Genomic DNA, 16112 nt, shown 5'->3' with positions numbered 1-16112 from the left:
ACTTTATAAATAACATTTTTAATTAAACAATTACCTTTTAATGGGCAGTTATCTTTGTTTAATTTACGGCAATTACATGTTTTAGGCATATTACTTAACTTATTACTATTAGGGTTAGTTGGTTTTGAATATTTATTTATAGTTTTATTGTTATGCATTTTGCTTATACTTTTAGCGCTATTGTCGCTTACTTGTTCTAAGTTTTCTTTTATCATTTTAGAAATACTTCTAGTTATACGTTGATTATTATAATCTACACTATTGTTAGTACTATTGATATCAATATTATATTATTATAATATTATAATATTATATATCAATATAATATTGATATCAATAGTACTAACAATAGTGTAGATTATAATAATCAACGTATAACTAGAAGTATTTCTAAAATGATAAAAGAAAACTTAGAACAAGTAAGCGACAATAGCGCTAAAAGTATAAGCAAAATGCATAACAATAAAACTATAAATAAATATTCAAAACCAACTAACCCTAATAGTAATAAGTTAAGTAATATGCCTAAAACATGTAATTGCCGTAAATTAAACAAAGATAACTGCCCATTAAAAGGTAATTGTTTAATTAAAAATGTTATTTATAAAGTTAAAGTTGAAAGTAAGGGCCCAGATAAAATTTATATCGGAAGTACAGCAGGTAGTTTCAAGGATAGATATGCTAATCATAAACATACTTTTAAAAATATAAATAAAAAACAAAGCACGCGTTTATCGGATTATGTCTGGAGTTTTTTTCACAGGTACGGTAAAAGGCCAAACATGGAGTGGAGTATTGTTTCAAAGATAAAACATGCATCCAACGGAGTAAGTAGAATTTGCCCAACTTGCAATACAGAAAGAGCAGTAACTGCAGCAGAAGATAAAGACCTACTTCTGAATAAGCGGCAAGATTTATCGAATATCTGTCCCCATAACCGACGATTCTACTTTAAATAACTCTGTCTACTTATGTACTAATTTATTTCACAAAACTTAAATATACTTGCAAGTTTAATACTTCATGTTTTCAAGCTGTATAAATTATTGAACAATTTGTTAAAATTATTATGACGTAACATTTCTGCACAACTCAATTTAATTTTCATTTTTAAAACCTGCCTATTCTTAGAGCTTTTTGAGGTTAGTGCCTACTTTTATTAAATTTGTTTTTTTTGTAGATAATTTTATAATTTTATGCTTTTATCCCAAACTTTGTTTTTAAACCATAAAGTCCATTTATAGTTAGTACCTAGATAAACACTATACATAATTATACATGCTTTTTTCTGCTTTTTTTCTAATGTGTGTTAACATTTTATAGACTCCGTAGATCTGTTCTTAAATTTATTTGAGAGCAGTGAAACGCCGTTAGTTGAAATAAAGTTTTAGCACAAGAACATCTGTTTTAAAATATATGTTTTTTATATATTTAGTTATAGCTGGGCATCAAATATTTAAAATGTGTTCTTAACTTTTTTTTCTCACTTAACACTAGTTCTAATTAAGTGATCATTTTATTACAAATATGATTTATTTTTTATCTGAAATACGATTTTTCAAAGTTATTTGGTCCTCTAAGACTACTTTAAACAAATTGTAACCTCAAAAGACTTTTTCTGATAAATCGGCCAACTATAAAATTTACCCTTATCTAACATATAAACGTTTTAAAATTTTAGGACTAATTGTACAGTTTGGAAGAAGCTTAAATAGAAAATGAAGAAAATAAAATTTAGGTTCAAGTTTTTTTAGTTAATGCATTTATAGTAATCACTGACTTTGATTGCTTATACCTTAAAAGTTACTTTAAATTTTGTCAAAAATTTTAAAAGTGTCAAACAGCTAAGATAAAACTCTACAAAATGTAAAAATTATATTGTACTATGGCTTTGATCCAATGCAAAAATAATTGCTTATCATCTAATGTTTGAGAAAAAAAAAGATAGTTCTTTTAAATGAAATAAATTTTATACACTATTTAAAAATAGGCTTTTTTTTTAATATTTTTAGTTACAAAATGTTCATAAACACTTCGATTTTTATCTTCTAATTATAACAGAAAAGCTATTCAGATGTGAAATATGTCATAGAAGTTATTCTAACAAATATTGCCTTTTTCGACACATGAAAGTTCATGACGAATCAAAAGCATTTAAATGTGATGTTTGTTTGAAAGAATATTCTTTCAAGTCAGAACTCAAAGCTCATTACAGAACTCATACAGGTGAAAAACCTTTTGCTTGTCAAATATGTGATAGAAAGTTTGCTCTAAAACAATCCTTAACCAGACATCAAGCTATTCACAGTAAAACGAAACCTTTTAAATGCAGTACTTGTCCAGAAGGTAGGTTTTTAAAACCTTAGTGAAATTTAAAAGAACATATGATATTTTATTATCAATTATTAATTATTATAGAACCAACTTGTATAATTATTTTACTTGAATTTTAAATGCTTTTTATAACTAATTAGAATTTGACTGTTTAGATAAGTGTTTGTTATGTGGTAAAACTTTAATTGTATTTTTTATAATTTATTGCTATTAGTGTAATAAAAATTACTGGGTTTAGTATAAAAGTAAGTTTTTTGTTTAATTTAAGTTTATACCAAAGTTGATTAATTAGTTAATAACAAATTTAAATTTAAAAATTTGTTTATTAAGCGAATGTATTGAATTTTATGTTCATTGTTTTGTTTCGTTGTTAAATATATTTTTTAATTTTAGTTATTCTTAAGTGCTAAATTATTTTTTTATAGAATACTTTTAAATCTTATTTTAATATTAGTATTTTAAAAAAAGTCTGTAGCTATTAATTTCATAATTGTTTTCACTGTATATCAAAATTTTGTTCTTAGTATTTTTTTGTTATGCTTATATACTTGAATAATCTTTGGCAATATTTTATAATATTAACATTAATCTTATTTTCAAATTAGATTGTTAATACTATTTTTGTTTAATTAAGTAAAAGATATTCGATTTTTTTCATTATGTGAGTTTAAATTTTTAGTTTTACATAATGTTATTTCGTTTCTATTAACAAACACGTTTAGGAATTTTCATACAAATAAAGTGCATAATGGAATCTACATCTAAAATTTTATTTTTTAGTGAAGGTTAAAATAACAACTTTTAATTTTTTCAACAAAAAAATAAATAAAATCATAAATCCAATAGATATAGATAGTTATTTTTTGGTGTTTTCAATATTTTTTTTAAACTATAATACATTTTGATTTATTGCAGTAAGAATGTATGTTTTATTGTTCTTTAAACTTTTATTTCTGGATATGTCAAACAATTTACTTAAATTAAACTTGAAAGTTGTTCTTCAAAAAATTTAAGTATAGGATATTTTTAGTCGTAATTTGGTCTCTTTTTGGTTTGCACTTAAATAAGTAAATTTCTCACTTTGATGTCTTTTATTTATAAAACAACTTTTAATTTCGTTAAAGAGTAATTAAGATAACACAACACAAATAAAATCAGTTTGTAAAAAAAACGAATTGAAATCCCCTATGCTCATATCAACTGGGTAATTAAAAAACAATTATTTTATATATTTATCAAACAAGGTAACATATTTTATAAGTTTAACTTGTTTGAATTTTTTAATGAAAATAATATTACAGATATGATTACTACTTATAGTGATAAAAACAACAATAATTTTGATATTGTAAAAAAATCTGAAATAGAACAAAAATGTTTTGACAAAACTTATGAAGTTAAAAACAATTTCTCATATATAAAACTAAAGGAGAACATATTTAATATTATTTGAGTTTTAAGTGGTACTTTATCAGGGTTTCCAAAGCCAGGTTTCCAGAAATTTAGGGGGTAAGAAGCAGCAATGGGGCCAAAGGGGGGCATGAGCAGTACAGGGGCCACAGCGGAGCTATGAGGTCATAATTTGAATCCTATACTAAATATTAAGGAGTTGATGATGAAAAAGAAAAAATGTCTTAACCGTTTTTAAAGTTCTCAAAAGGGGGCTTTTTGTAAAAAAGTTTGGGAAACCCTGTATTAGATAAATTAGTATAAATTTGTTTAGAATCAAGTTCACCCCCTTATAGTGTAAACATATTACAAAAATAAGTTGAGTTATTTCATTGCGTTTCACATTAAAAAAAATAAAGAGAAACAAAGTTTTATATAATATTTTATAATACATCAATTTCAAATAACAAACCTAAATTTATTAATTTGAAAAATTTATAAATAAAAACATAATTTTTTATCATATAATTTTTACAGGAAAACTATTCAGTTGTCAAATATGTCATAGAAGCTATTTTAATAAATACAGTCTTAATCAACACATGAAAGTTCATGACAAATCAAAAGCATTTAAATGTGATGTTTGCCTGAAACTCTTTTCTAGGAGATCAAGTCTTGAAACTCATTACAGAACTCATACAGGAGGAAAACCTTTTCCTTGTCAAATATGTAATAGAAAATTTGCTCAAAAATCAAACTTAAATACACATCTTAAATTTCACACAAAAAGTAAATATAATAACATAAATAAAACATTACTTGAACAATTTTTGGCAAACTTATTGTTTATTTTTATCATCGAAGTAGTATACAAACTTAATGTTACTTAACATGCTTTAGTTTAGTGGCTAAGATATTTACTAAAAGCATCAAAAATATTGATATAAATTTAGCTTAACTTAGTTTATATAGTATTGTAAAATGTTTAAATAGTAGACATTTTATAAATACAAATTACAATTGTTATGATGTTTTTTAATTTTGAAAAAAAGATATTTAAATTTATTTTTTCAATTTTAATACAAACTCTATAATGCATCAATTGAAGTATTTTTATAATATGCTTAAAAATTTATCAATCAATACTTACGAATAACTATTTTATTGTGAAAAATGTAATAGAAGTTATTCTAACAAAGGTAATCTCAATCAACACATGAAAGTTCATGACGAATCAAAAGCATTCAAATGTGAAGTATGCTTGAAACTGTTTTGTAAAAAAACACAGCTAAAAGTACATTACAGAACTCATACAGGAGAAAAACCTTATGCTTGTCAAGTATGTGATAAAAAATTTATTCATAAACAAAACTTTGAACAACATCAAGCTACTCACAGAGATGATAGACCTTTTTAATTGCAGTATTTGTCCAGAAGGAAGATATTTTAAAACAAAAACTTGCTTAACAAAACATGTGGTATATCATTATGAGCCAACATTTTCTTGCAGTTTTTGTGATCATAAAAGTTACACAAACATTAGTTTGAAAGCTCACGAAAAGACCCATATAAAACATTTAAGTGAATTTATAAGTTGTTTACTTTTTGTTTTGTATAATTTTTTTATGTACATATTTTGTATAAATTTAAAAGCTTAACTTTTTTATTAAAATTAAATATTTTTGAAATTTAAGTTATTTTAAGTAAGTCTTTTTTGTTAACTTCTTAAGTTTATTAACTAAATTCATGTCTTAAGATTTTATTCAAATTTACGGTTTTGAATACAATTCAATATTCTGTTAAGTTTAACATAGAATTTTAGATTAAACTAACATAACTCAAAATTCGAATCGAACATTAATCTTATCGAAAGTTTTTGTTGTATAATACTTATATAGTTAAGTAGTTTTTTTCTTTGCTTTTCTTTTAGTTTAACTTACTTAGCATGAAGGACTTTCAAAGCTTGTTTTTTAATTCTTAGCAAATTTAGAAAAACATTTAATTTTGAACATGTGTGATAAAGTATTCATCTTAAATTTTGAGCAAAAGTTGTAAGCAAAAGTTTCATGCAATTATTGTAATCATAAAATATACAAAGAAAGTAGTTTGAAATTGCACAAAAATAGAATTCATATCATACCTTGTCTTGTTTTGTAAATATTTTGCATTTTTAAGAATTTACTAAGGTGGTTCCACTTATTTTGTTTTTCTTTGAAACTTTAGTACAAAAAGTAGACTTAAATTACTGATTTGAAGTGTTTTAAGAAAAAAAATTCAATTTAAAAGTTTTTTAAGTATCTTTATTACTATTTGTGTGCAAAGTTTGAAATATCATGAAAAAAATGTTCATAAAATTTTTTTTATTTTCTTTTATAAGTATTTTGACTTAATAAATGGAATGACTTTCAAGGTGTTTTGTTAAATCTATGGCTATAAGTTTATTGAAACTACTGGTTTGAAAGTATAAAAGTGACTTTTTGTTTCATTTAAGTTTATACCAAAGTTTTTTGATTAGCTTAAAACAAAATTTAAACTTAAAGTTAGTTTATTCGTATGTATAGAATTTATATAATTACAGCTTTCTTTTGTTGTTAAATAATTTGTTTTTTATTTAAGTTATTGCCAAGTATTTTATTAGTTATTCATTAAATACTTTTGAAACTTGTTTTAATTTTAAGTACTTTAGTAAAACTCTGCATCTAATTTCAAAATTTTCATAAGTGTAAAACAAAATTTTCTTTCTATTACAATTTTTGTTATGCTTCTATACCTGAATACTTTCTGTAAATTTTAAAATATATACTTTAGGGTTGCTTTCAATATGTATTGTTAAATGTTATGATTGTTTTATTAAGTAGATGATGTTCGATTTTATTTTCGTTATATACGTTTAAATTTTTAGTTTTACATAATGTTATTTCGTTTCTATTCATATTCAAATTTAGGGAATTTTTATACTAACTGAGTGCATAGTGGATTCTACATCTAAAAATTTACTTTTAAACAAAGGTAAGCTGAACTTCCACCTTTCAATTGTTTTAACAACAAAATATATAAGCTCAAAAATTAAATATATTAGCCCTATATCCTCAAGATGTTCTATAATTTAAAAAAAATATTTTATTATGGTTATTTTATTATATAAGGTAGACAACATATTTCAGTTTAGCTTATCTGAGTTTTTAGTAAAAGCAATATTACAGGTATGAATACTTCTGATAGCGATAAAAATAACTATTATTTTGATGATATGAACAAAACTGAAGTAGAAGAAAAGTGTTTTGATAAAACTTACAAAGTTGAAAACAAATTCTCATTAAAGAAAAGTAAAGGTAAGAAAATATTAATTTATTTGACAATTTAGTGGTATTAGATAAATGAGTAAAAATTGTCTAGAATCAATATCATCCCCTTATGGCGAATTTATTGCAAACATAAGTTTATTGTGAATATATTGTGAGACATTAAAAAAAGTATTAAAGAAAAGTTAAATTTTACAAAATAGTTAATAAAACACCAGTCTTAATTAACAAACCATCATTTATAACAAAAATAAAATTGAATAGAGACGTGATGTTTTATTTTTATGTTTTTACAGAAAAGCTATTCAAATGTCGAATTTGTCACAGAAGCTATTCTAACAAATATAGTCTCAATCATCACATGATAATTCTCACGAATCAAAAGCATTCAAATGTGATAATTGCTTAAAAGTGTGTTCAAGCAGATCAGAACTCAAAGCTCATTACAGAATTCATACAGGAGAAAAACCTTTTGCTTGTCAAATATGCGATAGAAAATTTGCTCGAAAAAGCCATCTAGTTCAACATCAAGCTACTCACAGTGATGATAGACCTTTTAAATGTAGTGTTTGTCAAGAAGGAAGATATTTTAAAACAAAAGACTGTTTAACAAAACATATGGTATATCATTATGAGCCAAAATTTTCTTGCATCTATTGTCACCATAAAAGTTACACTAAGTATAGTTTGAAAATTCACGAAATGACCCATATAAAACATTCCAATTAATTATTAAGTAGTGTACTTTTTTTATTATAAATTTCAAGTAAGGTATTTTTAAGTATTTTTAGTAAATCTTGTATTGTGAATACTTCGCATTTATAAAAATTTATTTATCTTTAAAATGTTAAAACTTAAAAACTAAAAGAAGCCTTTAACAAATTATAATTACTTTTATTGGAAGTCTTTTAAAAAAATAAAGTTCAATTCAAATGTTTATTAAATCACCTTTTTAGTACTAGTCTGAAAAATTTAAAATATCTGAAATAGAATAATCATTTAATATATTTTTGTTATTAGTATTTTGACTTGTTAAATAAAAAAACTTTCAAGTTACTTTATTAAATTTATGGCAATTAGTTTAATAAAGTTACCGGGTTGAGTTAATAGTTAAGTTTTTTGTTTAATTTAAGTTTATATCAAAACTATTCATTTAGTTTATAACAAAATTAAACTTAAAACTAGTTTATTGAACGTATGTATTGAAATTTTATACTTACTGTTTTGTTTGATTGTTAAATATTTTGATCATTTATTTAAGCTAATGCTAAGTTTTTAATAGTTTTTTATTCGAATACTTTTGAAACTTGTTTTATTTTTCAATACTTTTGTAAAAATCTGTATCTAGTTTCATAATTTTCATAAGTCTAAAACAAAATTTTGTTCCTATTACAATTTTTGTTATGCTTTATACTTGAATATTTTTGTTATTGAATAGTCTTTGTAAATATTTTAAAATATATATTTTAGCGTTGCTTTCAACATGTAGTGTTAAATGTTATATTTGTGTTATTGAGTAGATGATGTTCGATTTTATTATCATTATATATGTTTGAATTTTTAGTTTTACATAATGTTATTTCGTTTCTATATATAAACATGTTTAGGCAAATTTAACACTAAAAAAAGTATAATGGATTCTACATCTTTACTTTCAAATAAAGATAAGTTAAAATGAATGAAAAAATTAGCTGCTTTTGTAAGTTTTAACAGTTTCTTAATGTCAAAAAGATGTTTAAAGTTCATATAAAACTTTAAAAACTTTTACGCAATCAAAAAAAGACAATGATAAAATAAAATAAAAAATAGTTCTTTTTAGATACACGTCTTTTAATTTTTTCATTTAAGTGTTTTTATAACGGTTTTTGTAAATATAAAAACAAACTTTAAAAGTTCCTTTTGGAAAGTTGAAGCTTTTAAAACAAAAGTATTTGCATCTAGAAGCAGAAACACACATAAAATTTAAAAGATTAAGGTTTTTTTTTAAACTCTGTATTGGATACTTAAGACTAACTTATTCGTTCTTAGCACAAAGCCAAAAAAAAATTTTTTAATTAATTTACTGTTGTATGTACATTGTATACAGTAATACCTCAAACAATATCTGATAAATTTTGAATGTAACTATAACTACTAGCTGAAACCGTCAATACTTATTATGCTCGTAAATAATCTACATTCCTGGGCATGACGTTAAACTATTCTGGTGTATGACTCGGTAACCGAAAAGTTTTTTGTACACCAGGTCCTTGGACCAAACTTTTTGTGCGTATTTTTTGTCGTTCAATAATCAAAGCAGAGTGCATACAGTTAAGAGCCCAAAATTTTGTATAATTTTATATATAATTTTTAATGAAGCTAGAGTTTGGGAACTTTTTTGGCTTTTGTTTATTTTATTTATTTATACTTTTTAATGAAGTTAGAATTTGTAGGTTTAATGATTTTAGTTTTGTTAATTCTTTTTAATAAAACTAGAATCTGTGGGTTGTTTGATTTTAATTTAATTTTATTTATAAATTTTTATGAAGCTAGAGTTTGTGGGTTTTTTAATTTATTTTATATAGTTTTTAATGAAGTTAGAAGTTGTGGGTTTTTTGATTTTAGTTTAATTAAATTTATAGTTTTTTTATAAAGCTAGAGTTTGTGGTTTTTAAAATTTTTGTTTTATTTAATTTATTCATTTTAATAAAAAATATTAATTGTATAAAGTTCAAATGTTATATATTAGATTTAACTAAAGTTTTAGATAATGTTTTTTTTTATACATAAAAATTTTTTTCAGCTAAATTTTATAATAATAAGCTGCATAATGGAGTCTACATCAAAAAATTTACTTCTTAATAAAAGTAAGTAAGATTTACTAATCTGATTGTTTTCAACAAGCAAATTAAAACAATTTTTTTATGACTAGTATTTATATCCTAAATAAAAAAATATATATGTTATGAGTAGAGATTGTATTTAAGTTTTAACTTAAATTACTTTTTTTTCACTTAAAGGTAAATTTTGATTTATTTTAATTGTGAATAGCTTTATTATAAGATGTACTCATAATTCGTAAATGTTTTTTAGTAAATTTAAAAGTTTAAAAGAAAATTAAAACGAGAAAATATTTTTATGGATTAGTTTTTTATTGTAAGCCTAATAAAAACCTAACAAACTTAATAATTTAATCTGTAAAATTGTTTTAAATCTGTTCAGCAGTATAAACAGATTAATGATTCAGATAAAACGATGCAAATTAAACCCAGCTTATAAAAAGCAAGGTATATACATTTATACCTTTGATCCGATGTATAAAAACTTTTCATTACGTTTTAGATCAAGTTTAGTATCAAATTTACAAAAAAAAAAGTTAAAGTTGCTATTAAATTAAATTTATATTTTATATAAATAATAGAATAATGTTTGGCGAGGCATGGAGACACATCTTATTAAGAATTTCACAACTCAAATCATAATACCTAATAACTGAAAGTGGTTTGAAATGTCTGTTATATCTTTATAAAAACGCAATTAACGTTAAATTAAAAAATATTAAATTAAAAAAATATATTTTAGTTTTTTTCTTTTTTATATTGACTTAAATCAGAGAATAAAAAAAAATTATTATAGTAGTTTTTTATACTAAAAACTAAAGTATTTACATTGTCATAAATATTGATAAATTTCAATAAAGTGCTAAATAAATGAATTAAAATAAGTTGGAACCAAGTAGTTTTCAAATAAAGTTTTCCAATATTTTTTTCGTTTTATAAAATGTTCTGTAAACTAAAAATATCGAAGGTAAATTGAAATAATTTGTTCTGTTTTGTTTTGTTGAGTTTACTTAAAAATTACTCTATATACATCTTTGCAATTATATAAAATTTTAAGTAAGTTTTAGTTTATTTAAACGTAGTTAACATAGTGTTATTAAGTTTAGAGTTAAAAAAATTTGTTCAGACAATTTTTTATACGAATAAAGTGCATAATAGAATCTACATACCAAGATTCACTTATTGGTGGAGGTAAGTAAAGTTTTTGCTTGAATTAAAAAAAACTTATAAATTCTTTTTTTGTTCTATCTTTCTTTGTACTGGACAAAAATAAACATAAACTATAACTTGTAGTTTGTGAGTCAAATAGTTTGAATGTTTACCATTTTTGATATATTTTTAATCAAATTTTAAAAGCATTTTGTTTTTATGCTGTTCTTGATAATTTTATTCCTAGATATATCAAACCAAGCTAACTTGCTTTTGTCAAATTTGAAAGAAGTTATAGATAAGCTTCAATCTGAAAATATTTACTTTAAAACTCAAGTAGAAAAACTAAAAGTTGAAAATAAACAGCTGATTATTTCAAACAAAAACCTTTATAAAGAAGTGAACAGTTTAAAAGAAAGTTTGAAAAGAAAAGACTTTTTGTAAGTTTATTTCACTAACTTTATCTGATCAATTTTCGTTCAGCTAAATTTTTATTTAAAGTTTTCCAAGTTGTATTATAAACTATTCAAAATACTGATAAAATTATTTTTTTTTAATTTTAGTTATATTTATTAATATCAATAAACAACAGATTACAAATGTTTTGCACTGAAGCATAAAGTTTAAGTGTTTGTCAAAACTTTTTTTATTATTAAATTTAATTTTTTTTTAGTTTTACAATAAACATAATTCCTTATACTTATTTAAAAAGCACAGAAAACTTTCAAACTGTTCTAATTTAAACAACAAAATATCTAATTTCATGTACATATTAGTTTTTAAGCAATTAAATAATATTTAAATGAGTTTATTTATACAGAAAAAGTAACAACATTGATAACAAAAAGAACCAAAATGAATCGAATCAAGTTGAAATTTTATCTACTGATGATGAGATTGTAAGAAGTAGTAATAAACCTGAAAATTGTAAAAGCAGTAAGTTGAATTTCTATTTGAAGTGCAAAAACACTATTTATTAACAGGAGACTTATCTTAGTCTATGAAAATTTCATACATTTTTATTTTTAAGTTTTGATGACAAACCATATTACTTAATTTGAAAAACATAGTTTATATTTATGATTCAATTCTTATTTTCTAATGTTTCACTATTTTTTGACTCATTGTTTTTTTTTTTTTGAAAATACACTATTCATACAATTTTTGGCAGCATATAGTTAGTAAATTACCATAATAAATAAATAATATTTTGATAGCTGCTGTAATTTAAAGTTGTGCTTAAATTATTAAAGCGTAGTTGTTGTGAAAAAGTCTTTCAATACGTACTGATGTTTAGTTTCATTTAAACCATACCATATGTGTAACATTTAAATTAAAAAAGAAAAAAATATTACAGAGTTGCAAAATGCACAAGTTAAATTTTAACTAAAAAATGAGTCATGTTTTATAGATAAAGGCGTATATAAATGCAGATTCTAACCAGCTTCGACTCCTGGTCTAACATTATCCATAAAAAAAAATACTGTGCAATGTTTTTTTTTTGTTTTTAAGTTCAAACAATTTTTTTGATATGGTAACTAACTGTCATTAAAGACAATAAAAAGTATTTTTGTGGTGTGAGTATTATTTAAGTGAAACAAAATAATTTAATAATACTCTGAAAATAACATATCATTAAAGCAAAAAATAGGTAACAACATTGAAACTATTTTTTTTAAATCAAAAAATGGTAATTAAAAACAAAAATAATTTTTATGTTTTACTAAACCTCAGACTCATGATAAAAAATTTCAAAGTTTTAGTCATAAAGTTGGTAGCCCTTCTGATTCAAGTAGTAAGTAATTTTATTTTGTAAAAAGGAGTAAAAAAGTGCATTAGAAGTCAGTTAATTACTATAATAAGTTTTATTTTATAACTTCTTTTATGTTTGAAAAAAACTTAGTTGAAAAAAAAAAGAAATAATTAAATGCTTTAGTTTTCATAGAAGTTTTGTGTTAAAAATTGTAGGCTTTTAACTTTTTTTCATATCAGGAAAACATTATAGTTAAAACAGTATTAAAATAGTTATAATCTTAATAAGTTTTAGTCAATAAAAAAGTTTATGATTATTTACATTTTTTGATATAGAAAATCAACTAAAGTAAATTAAAAATAAACTTTATACATACACAAATATCTAGTGTTAAACTTTCATTTATTTATTAAAATACTTCTGTAAGCAACTTTAAATGTTACCTTGTAATTAAAAACAGAAAAACTATTTAATTGTGAAGTATGTCATAGAAGTTATTCTAACAAATATGGTCTCAATCAACATATGAGAATTCATGACGAATCAAAAGCATTCAAATGTGATGTTTGCTTAAAAGTGTGTTTAAGCAGATCAGAGCTTAAATTACATTACAGAACTCATACAGGAGCAAAACCTTTTGTTTGTCAAATATGTGATAGAAAATTTGCTGCAAAACATGCTTTAACCCGACATCAAGCTATTCACAGTGATGATAGACCTTTTAAATGCGATGTTTGTCCAGAAGGAAGGTATTTTAAAACGAAACGAAATTTAAAAGGACATATGATATTTCATTATGAGCCAAAATTTTCTTGCAGTTATTGTGATCATAAAAGTTATAGAAAAAGTGATTTGAATGTGCATGATAAAAGAATTCATAATCAACTTTAAACTTGTTTTATAGTTATTTTTAACATTTTTGATAATTACTGACTAGGATGCAAAGTATTTTATTTTAAGGTCTTAAGCTAATTTATACTTAAGTTTTTTAAGTTGCATTGAATTGTTAGTTATAAATATTAGAAATCGTATTATTCTTTTACACTGAGTTTAAGATAAAAACTTAACAGTTGGTTATAAAATATTGATTGTAGAATATTTCTTTCAAATTTTATACAACTTTGGATTTTTTGTTAACCCTATTCAGTTATTTTTACAAATTTCTACAAAATAAGTTTTACTTTAAAATAAAATTGAGAGAAATATGTTTTTTTTTACTTGCAAAACGTTTCAAAAAAAAAAAAAACTTACTTTTAAAAGACTGTTTTAAACTATAAGTTTATTTTAGCTTAAGAATGTTTATAGTTAAATATTAGTTTATAAAGTCGTGCTTCAAGTTTATTAGATTTTTTTTTTAATGTCATAAAGGTTGATATCATATAAAAACAAGACATCATAAGTTTTATAACTATAATTTAATGTCTTAATACTGAACACTTACATTTTGTTTAGACATTAAATCATAATTTTTTTTTTAATGATTTCCTTGTTTTTATATCAACTTGTTGTTTTTAGTATTGCTTTCAAAAAACATAGATTATTATAAATTTTAAAATTAGAAAAAATATTTTGCAGCTTAAGATTTATCAAACAAGACTTCTCTGCAAAAAGTTTGTTCCAAATAATTACAAATTAATTTTTTCTTATAATTTTTCAACTTTTATTTTCATTTTATGTTTTATGAAGGTGAAGATGGCAAAAATAATTAAGAATGTTTCTTAATAATACAATAAGTTTAATATTGCTCTTACTTCATTCTAATTTTTGAACTTTTGTACTTCTGTACATTGATTAAATGAACAGAATATAATTTGAAAAGTGGTACATGTTGAATTTAGTACAAACTGCTCGATTTATTTTTCATGCTTTATTAGTGTTTAAGTTTGAATTTTAAGTATTTTAATTTTGAACTTCATTAGTATAACGAGATAGTATTTTTTTTCGACTTGTGAGCATGATAAAAAATATTAATTGTAGAAAGTTTGAAATCTTCCCTATTAGATTTAACTTGAAATTTACATAGTGTTATTTTGTTTATACATTAAAGTTTCGTTTAGGTAAATTTTATAATAAAATGCTGCATAATGGAATCTACATCTAAAAATTTACTTCTTAATAAAGGTAAGTAAAGTCTACTATTCTGATTGTTTTCAACAAGCAAATTTGAACAAATTTATTTTTATGATTAGTGTTTATATTAAAAAAAAATTTTCGTATCTTATGAGTAGAAATTTTATTCTAATTTGACGTAAATTTCTTTTTTTTAGTCACTTGGAGTAAAATTTATTACTTTAGAGTAAAAATAAATAAATCCATTTTAAATATGGGTAGTTTTACTATTAGATGTAACTACGATTTCCTAGTTTTTTTTTTTTAATTTAAAAGTTAAAAAGTAAAATAAAATAAAGAAATATTTTTATGGATTATTTTTTTTATTGTAAGCCATACACATCATCGCATTGAACTTGATCTATTTTATCTGTAAAGTATATTTGAGTTTTGTTTAGCAGTTAAAACAGTCTAATAACTGAGATAAAACTATACAAATTAAGCCCAGCCTATTAAAAACAAGGCTTAACTATTTAAACCTTTATCCCTTTAATGTATAAAAACGTTTCATTATGTCTTATATGAAGTTAAGTATCAAATTTACAAAAAGATTGTTATTAAATTCAGTTTATATTTCTTTCTAATAATACTATTATTACTAATATTAATTACTAATATTAATGTTACTATTAGTTGCAATTTTTGACTATGTGTTAAGCACCAAAGTAAAACAAAAGTGTTTCGATATAGCTAAAAATAGTATATCGTTGATATATATTACATCTCAGGATTACTTAGGACAGCTCAGAATATTTTGATTTTTTTAACTCAAGCTGACCTAAAAATAGCTTTGTTTTTTGTTAATAAACTCAGGATAGTTTTAAGATTTTTAAAAAACCTCAATACATATTTTTTCTTAATTTTGAATGAGATTCAGTTGATTAAGAATCAACATTTTGTTGTTTTAAAACTAATTTTGTTGAAGAAATTTGTACTTATTAGTTTTTGATAAACGTGTTTATTGGGAATTTTAAAAAACTCAGGATGACTCAGGACACTTTAAAGCTCACTCAGGGTAGTTTTTGGTCGCTCAGGGTAGTTTTTAGACTGAGAAAGTGTCAACCCTCTTTTAAAATCATCTCACACTAGTATAGTTGAATTGATTATTTTATTTCAATTTTGATTGAAAAAAGTAATTTAATGTTTCAATGATTTACTGCTTTCAAAGACCGTTTTTAACAAATCCTGACTGCAACAGATTTTTTGAGTAAATTTAGGCTGACTAGAAAAGACTCCTCCTATTTTAATAAGTTGATT

The sequence above is a fragment of the Thalia democratica genome, chromosome 3 (genome assembly GCF_965202585.1).
Source record: "Thalia democratica chromosome 3, ktThaDemo2.hap1.1, whole genome shotgun sequence".
Lineage (NCBI taxonomy): Eukaryota > Metazoa > Chordata > Thaliacea > Salpida > Salpidae > Thalia > Thalia democratica.
Note: the sequence above shows the minus strand (reverse complement) of the source record.